General features: G+C 51.2%; 1 pseudogene; it reads left to right on the top strand.

Annotated features, from left to right (window-relative positions):
• Nucleotides 1-1,772: 1,772 nt before the first annotated feature.
• Nucleotides 1,773-24,315, top strand: part of LOC136487304 (kinesin-like protein KIN-5A) — a 28,716-nt pseudogene continuing 6,173 nt past the window's right edge.

The raw sequence follows: 24,315 nt of genomic DNA, 5'->3' as shown, positions 1-24,315 counted from the left end.
AAACTCTACTATGTAGATCTTTTCGTGATGCGGCTAAGATCATTTTTTATACCGACAGGAAGAGATTTCCGATATCCATTTCTTTCGTGCGCCAACAAATCCACGAATAAGTTCCACCACATCTCCATACCATCCTGTACACGGCGCTGGCAAGCGAATTAACCATAACTTATGTAATTAGTTTTATAATTAGCGCATGTTTAGTCATCCTAATTGATATCTAAAAATGCAATATGATAGCGACTAAAGTTTAGTCCTGGGATCCGAATACCTTCTAACTCTCGACTCCTGCTGGCTGCTCACTTGCACTACCATGCCTATGTGCCTGCACGTATATACTCTAATGCCAGAATGTCTAAGATGGTCTTTATTGTCCACCTTTTGAAAATATCATAACTTTAAGGTTGCCATTTATGTATATTGTAGGATTAGGATGCTTTGCACTGATCTATGAGGGTGTCCATGAGAGTCAAAATTTTTGATGCCATTATGATGTCTAAGCTTATCAATCAGACAGAGATGAACTTGATTGTTAAAATATTTTCAACACTGCTTTCATATACTCCCTCTGTCCCAAAATAGAATTCATTCTCGCTTCTCGAGAAGTCAACTTTTTTTTAACTTCGACCAATTATATATAAAAGAATATTAATATTTATAATACATAATTAATATCATTACATATACCATTGAATATATTTTTATAATAAACTTATTTGGAGATATAAATGTTGCACGTATTTTTTACAAACCTAGTCAAAGTTGAAAAAGTTTGACCTGCACGCATCCCATTACGACTTATATTTTAGGGCAGAGGAAGTATATGCTAACGGGAGTAGTCAACTGAAAGTCGTGATGAACACAACAATACTTTCATATTATATGCTAATAGGAGCACGAAGAAACGTAGGGGAATGGACCTATATACTAATGGTGGGAATATTCATTTACAAAATTGCAGAAGGTTCATCAGTCTCACCATGTATAACCTGCACATCTTTTATTTGGCACCACTGATGTTCTCAAGGAGCAGCCACTTTTTAATTTCAGGTCTGCATGCTGGAAACACTAAAATTAAGGGCCAGCCTCATTGAGTTGTCTTGCTTGATCTTTGTCAATTGTCTTGCTTGAGCTTTACGAACAAATTATACCATTGGCAAAGACTAACACATAAAGAGAAATAAAGCTAGGTGGCCTACTATGTACCCAGCCTAAATTTAATACCTTCCAAATTATGGACAATACCATATGATCCGGTTTACGTGGAGATGAAAGATATCTGACCGAGCGAGAGAGGAGTACCACATGATTGGCTCCGTTCGCGTGCCCTTAAATCCGGCTTGTTCCGCTTTTTTTAATTCGTAACAGTATTTTTCTCTCATAAATTCCTCCAGATTCATCCAGATTCCTCCAGCCGAACGGAGCCATTATTGTTTCCTTTCATGCATGTGGCCTCAGGAGATCGATTTGTTTCCTTCAAAGCAGGCGGGGATCGCAGGGATGACAATTTCTTTTTCTATCACGCGGTGCATGATTATTGTTTCCTTCCATGCATGTGGCCTCAGGTGATCGATTTTTTTCCTTCAAAGTAGGCGGAGATCGCAGGCGTGGACAGACGGACGAATCAAAATAAATATCGCATCAAAATATATCCACACTTTATTCTTTTTAGCTGTAGGAGATACAAGTGCATGCAAATGTGCAAAGAAAAAAAAAGAAGGAAGGAAGCTCGCTCTCGCTCTCCCTGTCCGTGCAACGGTCGGAGAGTTCAAATGCAACCCAAAGTGGGCCCCAGGCCCCGTCAGTTCCGTTGGAATACGAGGCTGTGGTGCGGGGCCCAAGAGGGAAGTCCTCGGCTGGACCTGGACCGGTGGCCAGGCGCAGGCAGGGCATTCTTCTCCGATTCATTCAAAATCAAACGTCTGGAGCCAGTCAGTCGATTATTCCCCATTTCCCTGCGTTTCGTTCAATCATCCATGGAGGCTTCCACCCCCACCCCTCGCCGATTACGCCGCCATGTCCCCCTCCTTTTCCCACACGCCCAGGAGCGGCGCCTCTTCCTCCACCCACAAGCCCCCCACAAGCAGGCACCGGGATCGGGGCCCCCTCCTCTTCAACGGCAGCAGTAACAGCGGCATCAACACTGCCCAGCAGACCGCAGCACAGCAGCAGCAAACCTCCACCTCCACCTCCTCCTCCTCCTCCTCCAAGGGGTCCGGATCCGGAGGCGTTAACGTCCAGGTCCTCCTCAGATGCAGGTACATTAATTTTTTTTACCATAGTAATATCCACTGCTTCCTAATTACAGTAATCAATACCTACCTATGCATGCATCTCCTATACTAGCGTTTCTATAGACAGCCCCACGATCAACCCATAGATCACCAGTGGAGTATGTGCTTTACTATACTTATCTATGCTTTTCCAATACATGCCACTGTCTGATCGATCCACCAATACAATGCCTGTCAATTAATCCACTGTATCATTTATTTTACTCATGATCACTACTCATCGATTCAACGTCACTGCATCCTATTCCTAGGCCACTGAGCGAGGAGGAACATCGCTAACAAGCACATTGATCGCACCTTTGCGTTCGACAAGGTAACTCATGCCAACTATTTTATTTCCCTTTACCACTTCCACTTGTTGATCACTGCCACATGACACCTAGGCATTCACTTGATTGATTCATCACTCGGTAACCAATGAAACACGTAGGTGTTCGGACCAAAGTCTCAGCAGCAGGATGTCTTGAACCATGCTGTTGTGCCACTTGTCAGCGAGGTTTTGGATGGTTACAATTGCACAATATTTCCAAGAAGCCTATCGCACTCATGGAGGATGGCAAGGGAGGAGTCTTTGTTAGAGGGCTCGAGGAAGAGCTAGTTTCTTCAGCTGCTGAGATCTACAGGATACTGGAGAGAGGCTCTGCAAAGAGAAAAACTGCTGAAACTCTTCTCAACAAGCAAAGCAGTCGCTCACACTCTATTTTCTCTATCACCATCCATATTAAGGAATGCACCCCTGAGGGTGAGGAAATGATCAAGTGTGGAAAGCTTAATCTCGTTGACCTTGCTGGCTCTGAAAACATATCTAGGTCTGGTGCTAGAGACGTAAGTGGGGAGCTCCAGTTTCCTTTTCCACTTGCTTTAATACCATGATCTTGCACAAGTGAAGAATACTTACATAGTTGCCATCTGTTTTTATAGGGGCGAGCTCGCGAAGCAGGAGAAATTAACAAGAGTTTGCTTACACTTGGGCGTGTCATTAATACTCTTGTTGAGCACTCCGGACTGGGCTGGACAAAATACTTGCGACTCGCCAACTCGCTCGACTCGTGGCCGGCTCAGCTTGGCTCGACTCGGCTCGTTTTAACTTTTTCACGAGTTGAGTTGTGGAAGTCTAGCTCGCTATTTTAACGAGCCCGCTCGCGAGCTGCTCCCTATTCTAGTGGTATGTAATCCTTATTTTCAGCTGTATCATATGAATTTTATTTTTATAATTGTTGTGGTACTTAAATGTTGATTTTATGGATTGTTTTCCAGGGAAAAGATGATGATGCTGACATTGAATCTGTGGACTTTCCTAAGTTTGTGGTGGCAAGTGTCGGTGTTTCGAACAAACACCGGCTAGTAAATTTATGATTGTTGCGCGTTAGACCTGGATGGTGCACTAAAGGACACAAGATTTATACTGATTCAGGCTGAATGTCCCTACGTCCAGTCTGCAGCTGCTCATGTTATTAGTGCCAAAAAAGTTTCGTGGTAGGGGGTACAAACGGTCGAGAGAGGGAGAGGTCCCAGGTCTCTGATAGAATGGTCGAAAGGGATGCCAAGAACTCGGTCGCTGCTCGGCTGTATGCGTGATGTGTTGTGTATGTTGAACTGATCCGTCAAAAGTTGGTCCCTCTGGTGGGGGCCCTACCCTTCCTTTTATAGACTAAGGGGGGAGCAGGGGTTACAGATCGAAGAAAAAGGAAAATGCCAAAGGTATAGAAGGTCCTTTGAGGGAGCCGGGTCTTCCTTTTTCCCTATGCCTGCCCTGCTTGACACGGCAGGCCATGTTAGAGGTGGTGTGTTCGCTGATCCTCGTAGGCCATGCCCTGGCCTCATTTAGCAAGTGGGTGCATCACATCCTACGCCGGCGGATGGTGCGGTGCGCCGGAGAGCAGAGATGTGACCCCTCGGGGAGTAACAGGGGAAGTGACCATACGTCCGTCACTATAGATGATGTGATTTCTGTATTGGACCGTAATGGCTATTCTATGCCTGTGTTAGTATCCGCGCCCGAGGACTGAAGGCGGTGCCTACTACATTGTGGGACAAAAGTCGGTGCCTACAACACTATTCGGGCACTGTTACGTCGGAAAGGACCTAAAGCACCCGTCCCATCGTATCCTGACGGTACCTTCCTACAGGCGTACTGGGCATGGTCCTCGGTATTGCGTTTGACTCGAATATCTAGTCGTACCTTTGTTTGTCATCATGAAGGAGCAGGATGCAATCGTCGGGCGAGGCGGAGCCCGCCCTCGGTCGTCGGGTGAGGCGGAGCCCATCGGCGGACGTCGGGCGAGGCGGAGCCAGCCCTTAGCCATCGGGCGAGGCGGAGGCTAGCCCTCGGGGGTCGGGCGAGGCGAAGCCCGCCCTCGGACGTCGAGCGAGATGGAGCCAACCCTTAGTCATTGGACGAGGCGAAGGCCAGCCCTCGAGGGTCGGGCGGGGCAGAGCCTACCCTCGGACATCGAGCGAGGCGGGGCTAGCCCTTAGCCATCGGGCGAGGCGGAACTAGTCTTCCGTCGTTTGGGCAAGAAGCGTAGTAGTGCTTTTTGTCTGACTGGAAGCATCAACATTCAATGGTCATTAGTCCCACCTCATTGGGTACCCTGGTATTAGGTCCCCGACAGTAGCCCCTGAGCCCCCGAGTGATTCTGATAGAATCGTCCGGAGGGTATTTCGATTCGCCAGAGGGTGCGCGCGAGCGCACCCGTCGGGTGTAGCCCCCGGGCCCTCGGGTGATTCGGATAGAATCGCTCCGGGGGTAATTTCGGACCCTTCGTGGGTAAGGCTGTGAGATTCGGTTTTTGTCAACTGGGTAGTTTTTTAGGGGAACCTTGGTATCCCGTTCACGGGGATCTCGTCCAGGGTCAGCCCGGCTGGGGCTCGACTACGGGTCGAGGTCCTACTGATGCTCGTGTCCCTGAATCCTGGTCGCTTGTGGGCCCATCCCTTATTAGGACAGTCGTTGAGAATGTTGGACCGGCCTTTGGACTTCTGGGCCCAGGTGGGCCAAAGAAAGGGTCCTTTGACCCGTATTCCCTTGGTGGGAAAAGAGTCCCGGTCTGCCTGGGGAAGGCGAACTATCTGGCACGATTTTGGTGGGAAAGGATTGGGATCGCGGGCGCGTATCCCATGACGTGCCGCAGCAGTGTGTCGTGGTAGGCTTGGAGATTGAGGCAGATGGTTGCCCTTCTTGCATCCGTCGCCCCTATAAAACCACGGGGTTTGCCCCCAGGGTTCCGTATTTCACCTTTTTGCCTTCGCATCGTCAACCTCCGCCGCCAATTGCCAGAGCCTCCCGCATTCGCATCGCGGCCACCGTCAAACTCGCATCCATTGCCAAACCCACAGCCACCCCCTCCCAATTTTGTGTTAATGGAGCCGTAGTGCAGGTCCAACATCACCCCTCAACGCCTAGAGGGCCTCGTTCGCCATGGCCTCCTTTGCCCGCTGACTGCCGCCGAGGAGTGGCGGCTGCACGGTGATGAAGATGAGCCATTGCCGCCCGAAGGGTAAGTCATGTCCTTTGCTCACTTCCACGAGCGGGGATTCGCCATACCCGCTCATCAGTTCCTTTGGGGGCTGTTGGATTACTACCAGGTGGAATTGCAGCACCTTGCCCCCAACGGGATCCAGCACATTGTGGCGTTCGTCGCCCTGTGTGAGGGGTTCTTGGGGATTAGTCCCCACTTTGACCTATGGCGGTATCTCTTCACCGTCAATCTTCTGAAGAAGCGGGCCGGGAAGCAAGATCTGCATGTGCCGGTGGGATGCGCCGGCATCCACCTCCGCAACAACTGGGCAGAAGCGTACCTGTTAATGTGGCTGTCGGCCTCCAACAAGGGGTGGCATTCGTAATGGTTCTATGTCAAGGATGATGCCACCGCCCCCTTGCCAGTTTTCTCCGGGCGCTTCATCGTGGAGGCCCCGGGGTCGTGGAAGTGGGGTGTCCTGGCCAAGGAAAAGAATCACATCAACGACCTTCTTGCTGCCATCCGAACTCTGAAGGACAGGGGCATGAAGGGATCGGGGATCATCGGCGCCTACCACGCGAGGAGGGTGGCGCCGCTCATGGCGCGCGCGCTCCCCCTGCACCAGATGGTGCCCGAAGCGTCGCTTGAAGGGATGGTGCTTGTCGATGAAGTGCTGCCTCCCTCTGAAGTGGCGCAGCGCATCAAAGAGGCGATGGAGCCTTCGAAGGACACTGCTGGAGTCATCCTTGATTTTGTGTTTCCGGTGTTGGGGCATCCCCCAATGCGGCCGAAACCGGGGTTCGTCGACTTCGTAAGTTTTCTTTCTTCGTACTCCTTTTTACTTGAATTTCTGACCCCTTAAAGCTGACCTTGGGATGGCGGGACCAGCCGAGGGCACTATTCTTCAAAGAAATCCCGACTCCGTTGCCGAAGGATCAGACCTTGGCGAGAGCGAACCGTATTACGATCGAGTGGGACAAAAAGACGAGGGAGCTTAGGAAGAAGAAGCTGCTTCGGAAGCAGCAAGCACGAGATCGAGGAGAGGAGATAGGCAGTGACGATGACGACGACGATGATGATGACAACGAGTTTGATGAGGCAGCCGCCAGTGTGGATTGGGGTGTCCTAGAGGGTGAGGATTTGCTGACAGGCGCCCACCCGTCCACGCAGGGACCCTTCCCGTTCCACATGGGGGGAAGCGAGCCCTTGAGACTGGTGGAGATGGGCCTAACCGTCGGCCCCTCCTCAGGACCAATGGAAGCGGGCGGGCCTGCCACCGCGCCTGAGGTGCCGGCGAAGGGGGGCGGCTCCGATGCTGCTCCCCATGAGCCGACAGGGGCAGGTAGATCTACCACCACACCCGAGGGAATGGTAGAGAGGGACGGCTCCGCCGCCGCGTCCTCGGGGACAAGGGAGGTGAGCCGCTCTACCCAAGACCAGGGGGTAGGCTTGAAGCGGCCCCACCCTGACGAGGCGGAGCCAGAAGCTAGGGGTTCATCCCCCAAACGTCGTCTAATAGCGCCAACGTAGTTTGCTGACTCCTCTGTTATCTCTGTTTTTCTCTATTTTTCGTGGCAACTCACGACTTTCGTTTCTTCTGCAGTGCCGGGGGGCCGGTCAGACGGGGCATTCCTATAGCGCCGGCACCCAAGAAAACCCTCGCCCTTCGGGCAAGGTGGGGGCCACCATCTGACGTTGCTCCCATTCCGAGTGGGAGCGAAGCCGGTGCCATAGCCACGCCGGCGGGTCTGGCGCCGCCCGCGATGGTGCCCGCGCCCTCGATGGGTCAAGCAATCAGCGTAGCTGAGGGATCACCCTTGGAGGTTGTCGTGCGACTAGCGACGGAAGTGATCCCACCTTTGGCGCCAGAGCAGGTGGAGCTGTTGGGCGCACCCGTTGCGTCGGCTATGGTGGTCGAGGAGCAGCCGGATGAGGTCCCACCGACGAGGGTGGAGGTGATGGTGGCTGCGATGGATGGACCACAGCCAGAAGCTATGGTGGCGGCGCTCGAGGCAGCGGCGCATCCCGCGCTACCGGTGGCCTCTGAGGCGACGTCCGTCCTATGCAGGACGGAGGAGGTCGCTGGCAAGGCACCCTCAAATGCCGCAGTGGTTGCCGAGGAGATCGACAGGGAGTTGTCCCTATCCCTAACATCGAGGGTAGCCACCCGCCCATGAGGGACGAGCACCTGCTCTGGTGGGAGAGTCCACAGGATGCGTCGTCGGTGATCTTCACCCTTGACGATGGTGCTAAGGACATGGATAGGGAAAGCCTTGGAAATGAGATCATGGCCATGTTGGATGCTCTAAACCATGCCCAAGGCGCCCTTCGAGACGTCATCATTCCCGCCGGCTAGGTATTTGCTTGGTCTTGCCTCTTGATTTTTCTTTTCTTTGTCTATTTTTATTTTCTGATCACCTGTCTTTTTTCTAGTCTCTTGCTGCTCGTAGTCGGGAGAAATCCAGGTTCCTGCACGAACACAAGGAAGAGTGGGACCGCCTCGTCGATGAGGCATGGCTGCATAGGGACGTGACTGCCCAGCTCCGCCAGAGGGTGGCCGAGCTGACTCCCCTTGCGGCAGAGGTGGACGATCTTCGGTGGTGGGAAGCCGAGTCTCGCCAGCACGCGGAGGATGCCGCGGGGATGCTCTAGGATCTGGTGGCGAGGGCGTGGTGTGACACGGAGGAGGCTGCTAGGGTGCAGAAGCAACGGGACAAGCTGCTCCAGCGGGATGCCGAGGCCCGCCAACAGATCGTCGACCTCCTAGGCGAGGTGGAGAAGGAGCGGGAGCTCAGGCTGCGAGCTGAGGAGAGGTCCATAGCCCTGGAGCAGAGGGCAAAGCTAGATGCCAAGGCGGTCACTCGGCTATGCGGGGAGCAAGATGAGCAACGCTAGACCTCGGAGAGGCTTCGCTCGGAGCATGGTATGATCTACGGGGAGCGCGACTAGGCCGTGCGGGAGTGTGACGAGGTGCAGCAGAGGATCAGCTCCCTCTAGGCCGAGCTTGATACCGCGAAGGCTCAGAAGCTTGAGGCTGAGGGTGCCACTGCCAGACTTGCTAGGGATCTCACCGAAGCGAGGAGTGTTCTTCAGGCGGAGAGCGATGATCTCGAACTCTTGAAGGTTGGCCTGAGCGTTGTCTGTGACGACGTACGGGTGGTGCAGGCAGAAGGGACCAGCTCGCTCGCAGCCCGTGCCGTGGATATAATAGCGTGGGTACGCCAGCAGGAGAAGGAAGGTTTTCACCTAGGGGTTATCCAATCCTTCGCCATCGCCCGCTTGCATTATGATGATAACATCAACCTGAGGGCAATGAGCCTGGCTATGAGGTCTCCGAGCTAGATGAAATAGAAGCGGCGGTGACTCCTCTCGCGGAAAGCCTGGCAAGCAAAAATGAAGACATGGTTCTCCCTCGGAGGGGTAGTTAGTTAGTTGAAATAAATATTTGTCTATAATATGTGGACAAGTATCGGTACTTTTGTGTCAAAAACAGATTCGTGGCTTTGTTTCGCAATTTTGTTTCGTTTGTTTGATCTTACCTTCTTCCCTTTTTGCAAAGAAAGAGATTTATGCTATCCGACCCTTCTGCTCGTTAAGACTGTAGGGCCTGAGGTGTTTTAGGGGAAATTTTGTTTGCGCTGGTGAGCAAAATTGCTGTAGTCGTCTGGATGTGGGCTTTTTGCAGTCTTACCTATATGTTCCCCCAAACCTTGCCGCCAGTCTTGACGCGAGGGAAATGGTCTGATGTAATGACTGTTTCAAAAAAGGAAAGGAGGTGGTCATACCTTTGCCAACCCTCGAGTGAGATCCGACCCCTTATGGTCGCTGGGGCCGGATGTTACTGGAGACCAGAGCGAGGGTAGCGAACTTAGTGTTGCACATACCCCTTACTTAGGATTTTGGTGATCGCTGCATGACCGTGCATTTGGTCTTATCGCTGGCCCAGCCTTCCCCGAGCCCCATGCATGGTGGGGATTTGGTCAAGGGCCAGCTTGTTTTGTGACTGTCGCCCCGTCCACGGTTTTCGTAACTGGAGGGTTAAGGCGACGTCACTTGCCTCGACGGCTCGAGTGGCATGCTTTATGAGCTCGCTAACGGGTATGTTCGGACGGAATCCAATCCCATTTGCTTTGCGACAGGGTTGGCAAAGCCCTCGGGTGGCGTTCCATTGCTCCTTGACCCGCCTTCCAATAGATTCCCCCTCAATGGGGATTCTATGGGCTCGACTAGAGGCTGGATTGAACTAGAAGGTTGAGATGACCCATCCCGCCTTAATGCGGGTTGGGCAAAGGCCGCTGAGGCTCATCTGCATTTTTCTCCCCTGGCTCTTGTTGGATGCGAGGCGGCCTTAGACCCTTCGTGGGTCAGCCTTCGAACCCTGGTCTCTTGATCATGGATCGAGCGGCTCGAGCCCCCGAGCCCGTTAGGGTCTATTAGGGGTCGGCCGTGTTTCGCACGTTACCCCGTCCTCAGTTTTCGCAACCAGAGGGGCTGAGTTGACGACACTTGCCTCGATGGCTCTAGTGTCGTGCTCAATGAGCTCACTAACAGGTATGTTCGTGTGAAATCTAGGTCCATCATTCGCTGACGAGGTCGGTAGAGCCCTCATGTGGCATTTCACTACTTCTTAACCCGCCTCTCGGCAGATGCCCGAGCCGTTCGATAGGCTTAGGTGGCCCGTTGGCCTCTCCTCGACGGAGATTCTGTGAGTTTGGCTTGGGGTTAGAATCAAACGAGAAAGGTCGAGATGTCCCTGTCTGCTTCTGAGCGGAGTCGGGCAAGGCCACTGGGGCTCATCTCGGTTTTTCTCCCCTGGCTCTGTTTGACGCAAGGCGGCCTCGAGCCCTTTGTGGGCCGGCCTTCGAACCTTGGTCAGTCACCGCTCATATTGAATGAGGCGGCTGCCGCTTCGTGGCATGACACGAAGCGTTGGGATGCAGTGATTTGCATTTGCAACGTTTGGATGTATGGATTCAATGTATAATTTAATTGAAATGAAAGCGGGGGGTTGGTAACGTTACCTTGGTGGTGTGAGCGGCAGGAAGCTCTTACCAAATATGTTAGTGCGGGGTTCAGGTCTGACGTTTGCGACGAGGTCGGTGCAACCTGCATAAGCATTGCCATTTTTTGTTTCTGTCTCTCGGCGGCGATCTGAGCTGTTTGATTGATTTAGGCAACCTAACAGCTTCTCCTCAGAGGAGATTCTGCAGGAGGACCCCCTCAAACCCTTCTCGAGAAGGCGGGAGGTAAAGCTTGTGGTGCGGGGAACTATGAATTCGATTATGCTGGTGAACAAAAACACTATAGTTGTCGGGGCATAGGGTCTGGCGGTTCATCCAGTTGTATTCAAAGTTTTATGCCCACACGTCGTGCTTTCGGTTTTAAATGTCAGGAGGGGTCGGGCGAGGAGGATGTCTAAATAGGTAGACACTCTCGGTAGCCCCGAGCGATGTCCATGCCCCTACCATTGCTGGGGTCGGAAACTCAGTAATGAAATTAACGCGCAAAGTAAGAAAACAGAGGTGCTTATCTTTCTGCGGCTGTTCGTTTGTCATTTCGCCTGGGCCGTCCGATCAACCCAAAAGGCCCATTGGGCCCCCTGGATGGGGGTTTCGTCGTCGGGTCATTCCACGGTCCTGCCTAGGGAAGCGGAGAGTTGCCTACATGCGGGTGTGCCCTGGTTCTCATGCCCGGTGTGCATTGGTGGCAGGCCACTCCTAGGCAACGTCCTGTTTGACCAGGTAACATCTCGTCGACCAGAGCGCGTCCCGTTGGTTCCGGCGTGTCCCCTTGGGTTCCCGTCAGCATTAATTTCCCATCTGCATTGAATAAGGGAAGGAAGAGAGTTTTTCGTCCCAACCTTTTGCCTTTCCTCAGTTGTCGCGCCTCTTCCTTAAATAGGGAGGGGGATGGGAGTTCTCATCCCATTCTCTCGCCTGCTCTTGGCCCGCTACCTTCTTCTCCTTATTTTCCACCGAATGCATTCATGCGTCGTGGCGGGTCCTAAGTGAGAGAGGGTAATGCCAGGGAGAGAAAAACTCATAGATCCCCTCGTGAATCCAGAGCGCGATGTTGAGCTAGAGGTCATCCAATGTAGATGAGGTGGTGTAGGCCGCCTTTGTTGAGAAGGGGTCACTGTCGCTGGAGGAGGGGCACTGGAGGGTGCCGAGCATCGTCGGCCTTGTCGTTGTTTGTTGCGGCCTTTCCTCGGTGGGAGATGCCCCCCGCCCAGGTGCCATTGTTAGGGTTGCGGCTAATGGCGATGGCGTAGTCCCTAGATGCCCTGGCAAAGGTGCCGTTGTCAGGGTTGCGGCTGATGACGATGGCATAGTCCCTAGATGCCCCGGGGAGGGCACCACAGTCGCTGACGTGGTGCTCGACATTGTAGATGACAGTGCCCTCGAGGATCCCACGGAGGGGTAGGGCGTCGCCGATGGAGAGCGTGGCGTGGCGACCGTAGCAATACTCATAGTAGGGCTAGTCAGAAACTGTAATCGAATAAGTTTGTGGGGGAGCCCCTAAGTGAATAGTCTTTTGTATTTATAAATACATTAGTCCTTTTCGTGTTGGGATCACTTTGTAAGCAGTGGATTTGTGCAGGAATGAACAAATTTTCATCTTTTGTTACGACAAATAGTTTTTTGGATTGTTCTTTTTCTGTAGAAGAGGTTTCGGTACGACCCTTCCCATGGTTTAGGTCATAAAAACTAGGAGTGCGAGTGAATCAATTCTGATCATGCTGGTGAGCAAGGAGGTCGTAGCCGCTGGGGCATGGGTTTCCTGCAGTCCTACCAGTTGTACTCAGAATTTGTTCACGAAATCTTAGTCCTTAGGACTTGTTATGACAAGAATGGAAAACTTAGAGAACGTTTGCAGAGGTAACACATAGGAAGTGTTTATACGATAAACGTACTTATATCGCTTATATCAACCCCCGAGTGAGGTCCGACCCCTCGCAGTTTGCAGGGGTTGGATGTCGCTAAAGATCAGAGATTTTTTAAGACAAAAACTGATAAGGGAAAGTATGCGTTTATTAAGGGAAAAACGACATAACTGCTCAATGTTCCAGGCGTTGGTGAAGACCTCACTGTCGATGGTTTTCAACTTGTAGGCGCCTGGCCGAAGTACTTCTGCGACGACTTACGCCCCCTCCCAAGATGGGGAGAGCTTGTGGCGGTCCTTGTTGCTCTGCACGAGGCAAAGAACCAGGTCCCCGACATTGAAGGCTCGGTCCTGCACCCATCGGCTGTGGTACCGACGCAACGCCTGCTGGTATTTGGCCGAACGGAGGAGGGCGATGTCATGGGCTTCGTCTAGTTGGACCATGGCGTCTTCATGGGATGCCTTGGCTCCCTGTTTGTCGTATGCTCTGATTCTTAGCGCTCCATAGTCGAGGTCCGTTGGGAGGATGGCCTCGGAACCGTAGACCATGAAGAAAGGTGTGTAGCCGGTGGCCCGGCTAGGAGTTGTCCTTAGGCTCCAGAGCACCGCAGGGAGCTCGGTGACCCAGCGTGCGCCTAACTTGTTCAACTAGTTGAAGATCCTAGGTTTGAGGCCCTAATGGAGCATGCCGTTTGTGCGCTCGACCTGCCCGTTCGATCGGGGGTGCGCGACAGCAGCCCAATCGACTCGGATGTGTTGTTCATCGTAGAATCGAATGAATTTCTTGCTGGTGAACTGCGTGCCGTTATCTATGATGATGGAGTTCGGTACTCCGAAGCGATGGATGATGTCGAGGAAGAACAGCACAGCTTGCTCTGACTTGATCGCGGAGGTCGGTCGAGATTCGATCCATTTTGTGAACTTGTCTATGGTGACAAGCAAGTGGGTGTAGCCCCCGGGCGCCTTTTTGAGAGGCCCAACTAGATTGAGCCCCTAGACCACGAAGGGCCACATGATGGGGATCATCTGGAGTGCCTGGGCCAGGAGGTAAGTTTGCCGAGCGTAGTGCTGGCACCCTTCGTAGGTGCGTACGATTTGCTCAGCGTCAGCTACAGCAGTGGGCCAGTAGAAGCCCTATCGGAATGTGTTCCCAACCAAGGTTCTAGGCGTGGCGTGGTGCCCGAAGACCACCGTGGATATTGCTTAGCAGAAGCTTCCCCTGTTCGATGGGAATATAGAGCTGCAGGATCCTAGTGTGGCTCCTTTTGTAGAGTTCACCCTCTATAAGGATGAAGGATTTGGCATGATGTGAGAGCCGTCGAGCCTCCGTCTTCTCCGTTAGCAGCATGTCACGGAGGAGGTAGTTGAGGTAGAGCATTCTCCAGTCGCCCAGAGGGTTGGGCTCTGTCGCTGGATCCTCTTCAAGCTCCATGACACTGAGGCCAGGCGGAGTGGTCAGTTGGTCAGCCCCCGGGGCTAGATCAGATGGGCCATCATCGGTCCGTTCTAACCCTTCATAGCGCACCAAGGGTTTGTGTTGGTCGCTGGTGAAGACGCCCGTTGGCACCAGCTCTCGACCGGACACTGCCTTTGCAAGTGCATCGGCCACCTCGTTGAGGCGCCTTGGGATGTGATTGAGTTCGAGGCCGTTGAACTTATCCTCCAGCCGTTGGACTTCTCGGTAGTACGCAGCCATCTTGGCAGCTTGACTCCTTCATGACTTGGTTAATGACTAGCTGAGAGTCACCCCGAATGTCGAGGCATCGGATGCCCAACTCAACGGTGATGCGTAGGCCGTTGATGAGTGCTTCGTATTCGGCCACATTATTTGATGAGGGGAAATGGAGCCGAACCATGTACCTCATGCGGACCCCGAGGGGTGATACGAAGACCAGCCCCATGCCGGCGCCCTTTTTCATCAGCGATCCGTCGAAGTACATCGTACAGTACTCTTGATCGACGACCGCCGGTGGTGTTTGGACCTCGGTCCATTCGACGATGAAGTCAGCTAATACCTAGGATTTGATCGCTGTTCGGGAGGCATATGTGATGCCTTGATCCATCAGCTCGAGTGCCCACTTTGCAGTTATTCCTGTAGCGTCCTGGCTCTGGACGACCTTGCCGAGGGGGAATGACGTCACAATCGTTACGGGATGTGACTCGAAGTAATGACGCAGCTTCCTCTTGGTGATGAGGACGGTGTAAAGGAGCTTCTGGATTTGGGAGTAGCAGGTTTTGGAGTCAGATAGTACTTCGCTGATGAAGTACACAGGGCGCTGGACTTTGAGGGCGTGTCCTTCTTCCTCCTGTTCTACTACCAGGGCGGCGCTGACCACTTGCATGGTGGCCGCTATGTATAGCAGGAGGGATTCTCCGTCGCTCGGAGGAACTAGGATCGGGGGCTTTGTCAGAAGTAGTTTGACCATGTCAAGCGCCTCCTGGGCCTCGGATGTCCACTCGAAGCGGTCGGCTTTCTTTAGGAGCCGATAAAGGGGGAGTCCTCGTTCGTCAAGGTGCGAGATGAATCGGTTGTGGGCGATGAGGCACCCTATGATTCGCTGAACCCCCTTTATGTTCTGAATCAGGCCCATCTTTGTGATGGCCGAGATTTTCTCTGGGTTGGCTTCGATGCCATGCTCGGAGATGATGAAGCCGAGCAGCATACCGCTCAGGACCCCGAAAACACATTTCTCGGGATTAAGTTTGATGCCATTCGCCCGAAGTTTTGCAAAGGTTTGCTCAAGATCGGCAATGAGGTGGTCAGCCCGTTTGGATTTAACTACGATGTCGTCAACGTAGGCCTCAACGGTCCGCCCGATGAGGTCCCCGAAGCATCTAAGCATACATCGCTGGTATGTTGCCCCAGCGTTTTTCAGACCGAATGGCATCGAAACGTAGTAGAACGATTCGAAGGGGGTGATGAAAGATGTCACGAGTTGGTCGGACTTTTTCATCATGATTTGATGGTAGCCGGAGTACGCATCAAGGAAGCAGAGGGTTTCGCACCCTGAGGTAGAATCAACTATTTGGTCTATGCGTGGCAAAGGAAACAGATCCTTTGGGCATGCCTTGTTGAGGCCCGTATAGTCAACACACATCCTCCATTTCCCGCTCTTCTTTTGTACAAGGACGGGATTGGCTCACCACTTTGGGTGGTGTACTTCCCTGATGAATCCGGCGGCCGACAGTTTTGCTATCTCCTCACCGATGGCCCTGCGCTTTTTCCTCGTTGAAGCGGCGTAGGCGTTGCTTCATCGGTTGGGAGCCTAGATGGATTTTCAGGGTATGATCGGTGACCTCCCTCGGAATGCCTGACATATCCAAGGGTTTCTACGCAAAGATGTCTTTGTTGCCACAGAGGAAGTCAACGAGCGTGCTTTCCTATTCGGAGGAGAGCGTGGTACCAATGCGTACCGTTTTACCCTCAGAGCTGCTGGGATCTATGAGGACCTCCTTGGAGCCCTCGGCCGATTCGAACGACCCGGTCGACTTCTTTGCATCGGGCGCTCCTTCGGTGACCTCCTCCTTGAGGGTGGCGAGCTCCCCGGAGGCGACGATTGTCATGGCGTGGCCACAGCACTCGACCTCGCACTCGTAGGCATGCTAGAAGGAGGTGCCGATGGTGATGACCCTACAGGGGCCTGGCATCTTCAGCTTGAGGTACGTGTAGTTGGAGATAGCCATGAACTTTGCATAGCATGGACGTCCTAGGATGGCGTGGAAAGTTCTGGGGAACCCAACCACCTCGAAGGTGAGGCTCTCAGTCCTGTAATTGAACTGATCCCCAAAAGTAATGGGCAGATCGATCTGTCCGAGTGGCATGGCCTACTTCCCAGGCACGATGCTATGGAAAGGTGCTCGGATTGGGCGGAGGTGCATTTGGTCGATGCCCATTACGTCGAGCATCTTTGCGTACATGATGTTGAGGCCGCTGCCTTCGTCCATCAAAACTTTGGTGAGGTGCTTTGGGCCAATGATCAGGTCAACCACAAGCGGATACCTTCCTAGGTACGGGACGGCATCCGGATGGTCAGTCCGATCAAAGGTTATGGCGTACTCTGACCACCGAAGAAAGGGAGGTGTGGCCGATTGGGTCGTGTAGACTTGGCGGCGTGCGACCTTCTAACATCATTTGGAGTCGTAGGCCGTTGATTCCCTAAAGATCATGAGGCAGCCGTTTGGCATTGGAAAGCTGTCATCCTTCTCCTCGGTGTCATCCGTAGCGGGGGCAGGTTCCTTCCCCTGCTCCCCTTTGTTGGAGCCTCCGGACAAGAACTTCCGCATGAGGCTGCAGTCCTTGATCGGATGCTTTACGGGGAAGGCATGGTTCGGGCATGGCCCCTTGAGCATCTTCTCGAAGTGGTTCGGAGCGCCCTCCGCGGGCTTCCGACCACCCTTGCGGTCAGTAGCAGCCACGAGTGGGTCCTCGCGCTGTTGCTTCTTATTTTTTCTTTTGGCAGAACGATTGGAGGTGCCTTCACTGGCACCCTTGTCCCACCTTGCCTTACCCTCGAGGAGATCGAAGATCGCTCCGACCGCCTCTTCTCCTAAGGCATGGCTGGTGGCGATGTCTAGGAGCTCCTTGGTGGTCCGCGGGCCCTTGCGTCCTAGCTTATGAACCAAGGACTCGCAGGTCATCCTAGACAGGAAGGCTCCTATCATGTCGGCATCGGCGACGTTGGGGAGCTCATTGCACTACCGAGAGAAGCACTGAATGTACCCATGGAGGGTCTCACCGGCCTTCTGGCGATAGTTCTTGAGGTCCCATGGGTTCCTAGGGCGTTTGTACATGCCCTGGAAGTTTCCCACAAAGATCTCCTTCAGATCCGCCCAACTCTAGATTGCGTTGGACGGCAGGTGTTCCAACCATGCTCGAGCCGAATCAGCCAAGAACAGTGGAAGGTTACGGATAATGAAGTCGTCATTATCCGCACCACCGGCTTGATAGGCAAGCCGATAGTCTTCAAGCCAAAGCTCAGGGTTTGTCTCCCTGGAGTACTTAGGGATATTAGTAGGTGGTCGATACCTTGGCGGGAACGCAACGTTGAGGATGTGCCGACTAAAGGCCTAAAGCCCTGGGAGGCCAAGGCTCGGGCTCTGGTCCTCACCGCTGTCGTAGCGTCCGCCGCGTCGAGGATGATAGCCGCGGTGGGCTCCTTCCCTTGGGTTGCTGTAGGCACATCTGCGGGCGTCGAGGGTGCTGCGTGCGTCGCGGTTGTGGCTGAGACGTTGATGTACCAGGATTGCAGCGCGCTGCCCACCGCCTTGCGGCGTTTGGTGGACCGATGCGTCTCTGGCGGGACATACCGAGGGTGTACGCTGGCTGGTGTCGGGCTCGCGTCGCCGAGACAACGAGCTCTCCGCCTGCTGCGCTGCCGCACGCTCAACTAGCGTGCGGATTTCGCGGTGGGCCTGGTGATCCTCGAGCGTTGCGGCCTCTAGAAGGCCATGGAGCAAGGCTGTTGCGGCGGTGATGTTCTGGCTCACCTGAGCGAAGTGGGGAAGGGTTTAATCATTGGCGATGATCCTTCGGTTTATGTCATGGGCCACGGCGCGTGCGTGCCCACCATCTCCGCGGCGCCTGATCTCCTCATCGACCTCCACGTACTCCCGAACAAGCTGTTGTTTGGGTTCATCTATTTCCCGCTTTCGGGCTCTCAACTGCTCCACCCCTACGTGAGGTGGGGTCGCTGTCCCCCTCTCGGTTGCGTCATCGAGGTTGCCTGCCGAGGTAGTCTCCTCCGCGAAGACACTTTTGACGTGTCCCTCAGAGGTTTCTGCCATGAAACATTCCCTAGAGGGATGATGGCTCCCCCTGCCGGAGTCAGAGCCAGAGTCCAACCCCAGCCCCTCCGCGAGGAGGCCATGGAGGGATTCCGTAATGCTTTCGATCATCCCTACAAACTCGTTGTTCGAGGGGGACAGGATCGTGCGCTGTGCCACCAGGTGGCTAACGGTTGCCGTGGCATTGCGGAGACCGAACGGAAACGCCGTCGGGGCGCTCCGTGCAGAGTGTTCTGGAGAAAGGGTGAGGCAGCACGGGTCCTCCCTAGATGGCTGTGGTCCAAAAGAGACGCTGGGCTAGCGCTCAAGCCTCCCGTAGTTGAAGTTGACGGAGGAGAGAGACTGGACGGCGGTGTGCGCCAGCGCCAACTCTCCTCCCAGTGTGACGATGAAGTCTAGGTCACCAAAACACACGTGTGCGCCCGGGACCTAGCTGATTGCGTGGTTAGCCATCTGAGGCCTGATTTGGAACGCGCAAAGGCCCCTACCTGGCGCGCCAACTGTCAGTGTGTCGAACAAACACCGGCTAGTAAATTTATGATTGTTGCGCGTTAGACCCGGATGGTGCACTAAAGGACACTAGATTTATACTGGTTCGGGCTGAATGTCCCTACGTCCAGTCTGCAACTGCTTATGTTATTAGTGCTGAAAAAAGGTTCGTGGTAAGGGGTACAAATAGTCAAGAGAGGGAGAGGTCCCAGGTCTCTGATGGAATGATCGAAAGGGATGCCAAGAGCTCGGTCGCTGCTCGGCTGTATGCGTGATGTGTTGTGTATGTTGAACTGATCCGTCAAAAGTTGGTCCCTCTGGTGGGGGCCTTGCCCTCCCTTTTATAGACCAAGGGGGGAGCAGGGGTTACAGATCGGAGAAAAAGGAAAATGCCAAAGGTATAGAAGGTCCTTTGAGGGAGCCGGGTCTTCTTTTTTCCCTGTGCCTGCCCTGCTTGACACGACAGGCTGTGTCAGAGGTGGCGTGTTCGCTGATCCTCATAGGCCATGCCCTGGCCTCATTTAGCAAGTGAGTGTGTCCCATCCTACGCCGACGGACAGTGCGGTGCGTCGGAGAGCAAAGCTGTGACCCCTCGGGGAGTAACAGGGGAAGTGACCATACGTCCGTCACTATAGATAATGTGATTTCTATATTGGACCATAATGGCTGTCGTATGCCTGTGTTAGTATCCGCGCCCGAGGACTGAAGGCGGCACCTACTACACTGTGGGACAAAAGTCGGCGCCTACAACACTATTCAGGCACTGTTATGTCGGAAAGGACCTAAAGCACCCATCCCATCGTATCCTGACGATACCTTCCTGCAGGCGTATAGAGCATGGTCCTCGGTACTGCATTTGACTCGAATGTCCAGTCGTACCCTGTGTTTGTCATCATGAAGGAGCAGGGTGCAATCGTCGGGCGAGGCGGAGCCCACCCGCGGACGTCGGGTGAGACAGAGCCAGCCCTTAGCCATTGGGCGAGGCAGAGGCCAGCCCTCGGGGGTCGGGCAGGGCGGAGCCTGCCCTCGGACGTCGGGCGAGGCAGAGCCAGCCCTTAGCCGTCGGGCGAGGCGGAGGCCAGCCCTCGGGGGTCGGGCGAGGCGGAGCCCACCCTCGGACATCGGGCGAGACGGAGCCAGCCCTTAGTCATTGGGCGAGGCGGAGGCCAGCCCTCGGGGGTCGGGTGAGGCGGAGCCTACCCTCGGACATCGGGCGAGACAGAGCTAGCCCTTAGCCGTCGGGCGAGGCGGAACCAGTCTTCCGTCGTTCGGGCAAGAAGCGTAGTAGTGCTCTTTGTCTGACTGGAAGCGTCAACATTCGATGGTCATTAGTCCCACCTCATTGGGTACCCCGGTATTAGGTCCCCGACAGCAAGCAACTAGTTAGTATGCTGGAACTGCATGATCATGGATGGACCAGCTATGTTGCATGGTTGATACTTTTGATGAACCTGATATGTATTAATCATGTATAGTCACATAATGGTGGACGTCACCTTCTGAAATTAATGTAGTATAAACATTATAAACATGTGTGTCCTTTTTTTTTTTGTAGTAGCTCGCGAGCTAAACGAGCCGAGCCGAGCTGCCCCACTAGCTCGTAATATTAACGAGCCGAGCCGAGCTGACTCGTTAGCCTAACGAGCCAGCTCGAGCTGGACCGAGCCGAGCCGAGCTGGCTCGATATCCAGCCCTACTCTGGACACATACCATACAGGTCAAGCAAACATTAGCTATTCAGATTGTTCCTTGAGTCTGTTCAAGCATCTGATATTTGGCTGCTATTCATGCAGGGATAGCAAGCTAACAAGATTGTTAAGAGATTCCTTGGGAGGGAAGACAAAGACTTGCATCATAGCGACCATCTCACCTTCAGTACACTGCCTTGAGGAGACGCTAAGCACTCTGGATTACGCGCATCGTGCAAAACACATCAAGAATAAGCCAGAGGTTCTGAATTTTTTTATTGTCAAATTACCATTAATTGCAATGTAAACTTTCTCATGGATAACTAATTTTAATAACTTGCCCATGGTTTCCAGGTCAATCAGAAGATGATGAAATCTGCACTCATCAAAGATTTGTACTTTGAAATGGACTGTCTCAAGCAAGGTATCCTTTTCTTCTTAGAAACATTCAACACTGCTTATACTTATTGTTGAGAACTTCAGAAAAATACAACAGGATCATTTCCAATCTGAGCATGTGAGTTAATCTTGTGCTCTTGAAATAAAGATGGGTTGAATATTAGCTGATTCTGGGAAACATGGTTACTGCTGGATGAATCTTACTATAGAATCCACCAAATGTGCTGAATGTTTCATTGCATCTTATTCATCTCCTCTATTGTCAGAATTGTTTGATACCATGTACCTGAACACTATTAAAAATATGACAATTACTCAGTTTAACTATAGATGAACATCTATGTCATCAAATTGTTTACCACATTCTTCCAGTTGTTTGAAAAATGCAGAGACCACGGATGCACATCTGTAAGTGCATAGTCTAGATGAGGTATTTCTAGATTTTAGTTCTTCATTGTAGATACACTAAAATCTGCAATCACTATCTGTATATTATTGTTCATCAGTTTTAATTTTCTGAAAAGCCAGATACTTCAAGCTAGTACAGTTACTAAATTTGGTTCCGCTTTTTGAACAGAACTATATGCTGCAAGGGAGAAAAATGGTGTTTATATTCCGAGGGAACAATACTTAGCAGATGAAGCTGAAAAGAAGGTACTTACTCCCTTCATCACTTATGACATATTAGATTGTGCATATTCTTCTATAGCATGACAGAGGAGTTCTTCAGGCTATGTCAGAGAAACTGGATCGTTTGGAGCTTATTTTGGATTCAAAAGATAAGGTATGCCTTTAGTTCAGTTAGAGGATCTGTATCTTGCTGAAAAAAATAATGCTATAATTCGGAATCTGTAACTGTACCAGCAATTAGAAGAGCTTCAAGGACTCTATGATTCTCAGAAAGTTCTGAGTGCAGATCTAAGTGATCAACTTGAGACATTACAGGTATGTGTGCTGTATACTTGTATTGTCATTTTCTATCAAAAATTGAATAATGATGTTTGTATTTACAACTTCTCATCTTTTTTTGCAGAAAAGAATGAAGGAAACAGAATGCACCCTAGTGGATCTTGAAGCGAAATACATGAAGGCAAATAATACTATTAAGGAGAAGCAATATTTGATAGAAAATCTTCTTAAATCAGGTTAGATTTTGCCCCTTCAAGGCAAAGCTTATCATAATGAAGACTTCATTGATTTCTATATGAGTTTGCATATGAAATGTGTTGGCTTAATTAAGCATTTGATAAGGTTCTCTAGCTTGCTGTGTACAGAATGCATGTGAGTAAAATACTAAAATACTGTTTGTTTCATTCCATTCTGCCTTGATACACCTGCGCCGTGTTATTTTCATACTTGCAGAAAAATTTTCAGATTTTTGGCTGAGGTGATTATGCTTACCATTTCTCTTACGTCCTTTCTTTTTTAAATGTCTTCAGAAAAAGTTCTTGTTGGTGAAGCACAAAGATTTCGATCAGAGCTGGAGAATACAACAGGGGATCTATATGGGCTATTTTCAAAATTAGGTCTGCCTCCATTTCTCTTTCTCCCTCCCTCTTTCCTTTCTCAATTTAAATATTTATATTCATTCTTAGTATCGATTTTTAGAAAGGAAGGAAAAGATTGAAGATACAAATAGAAGTACAATTCAACATTTCCATTCCCAGCTGACTCAAGACATTAGTGTCTTGCATAGAACAGTCTCAACCTCGGTTTCTCAACAGGAGAGCCAACTAAAATCACTTGAAGAAGAGATGCAATCTTTTGTCACCTCAAAGGGCAAGGTGCACCAAAAAGCAAACATGTGGTTATCAGTTCATTCTTTGTCGGTATAAGTCTAACAATGCCGCATTTTCTTAGGTTGCTGGAGGACTTCAAGAGCATGTAAGAAAGCTCAAAGAGAGCTTGAATTCTAGGATAGCAGAATTGCATGGTTTTGCAAATGAGCTCAAGCATAAATCTATGTTGAGCTTTGAAAACCTTAATTCGCAAGTTATCACACACACATCTGGCCTTGAGGATGTAAGTGTACTTAATTATCTTGAAATCCTCGTATCACTGCTGGATTTGAAGATAGTGACATTTCAAGCAAATCCCTTCTTAGTTCTATTGACGGTACTATTTCCGCACAGTGGCACATATTTCTTTTTTCCAGCACATGCATTTTCTGTTGTCTAAAATTTCCTGCAAATTGCTGATATCTTTGCTAGATTCATTAAAATTAGACCATGGTATTTGCAACAATGTGAAATCCATCGTGATGACATCCAGAGCAGAACTTCATGACTTGGAACATGGTCACTATGAGAAGACAAAAGTAATAACAGCGAATGCCGATAGATCTCTGGGAGATGATTATAAGGTTAGCAATATCAGTCTGCTGGGCATATATATATATATATATATATATATATATATATATATATATATATATATATATATATATATATATATATATATATATATATATATATATATATATATATATATATGCACATATATATAGTTGTTTGTTTTTCTAATATCGAAATTTGTGTTTTATGGGCTAGGTGGATGAAGCAACTTGTTCAACACTGAGAAGGCGTTAGATCAACATTCCGGACAGCCAATCGATCAGGGAGTTGGTAACCCCCCTTGAAGATCTCGTGAAAGCATTGTGGGACAGCAGAACACACCGACGAAGCTTGCTGTGAATGGAAACGGGAAGCAGCAGTTGGCAGGGTCGACGACACCCGAAACACAGAGAGCCCCTCTTGCCACGATAAACTAGGGGCATCATTGCTGTATAGACAAAGTTTCAGGTAGGGCGGTGTCTTGGAATTGAACCATTAAAATCTGCAGTTGGAGGATCAATGCTTTCTGGAGCCTGCTAGGTTTGGTCAAGTAATATTGATCAAGAAGGTTGAGAGGAGTTAATGGTAAAGGTCTCTCTCTGTTTGTATGCATATTTTGTTCAAGATGTTAGGTGTATGTATGTGTTCTTCAGATTCATCCAATGTATGATTGATACTAGCAGGCTGTGCCACTAGTGAATGGAATCACACATGAGGACCGGAGTAGAAGTGCTCCACTCCGATCTCCTACAGCTAAAAAGAACAAAATGTGGATATTTTTTGTGCGACATTTGTTTTGGTTCGTCCATCTGCCCACGCCTGCGATCCCCGCCTGCTTTGAAGAAAATAAATCGATCACCTGAGGCCACATGCATGGAAGAAAACAATAATCATGCACCGCACGATAGAAAAAGAAACTGCCATCCCTGCGATCCCCGCCTGCTTTGAAGGAAATAAATCAATCACCTGAGGCCACATGCATGGA

This window comes from Miscanthus floridulus, chromosome 10 (assembly GCF_019320115.1).
Source record: "Miscanthus floridulus cultivar M001 chromosome 10, ASM1932011v1, whole genome shotgun sequence".
Taxonomy (NCBI): domain Eukaryota; kingdom Viridiplantae; phylum Streptophyta; class Magnoliopsida; order Poales; family Poaceae; genus Miscanthus; species Miscanthus floridulus.
The sequence above is the reverse complement of the archived record's forward strand: the minus strand, read 5'-3'. Positions and strand labels throughout refer to the sequence as shown.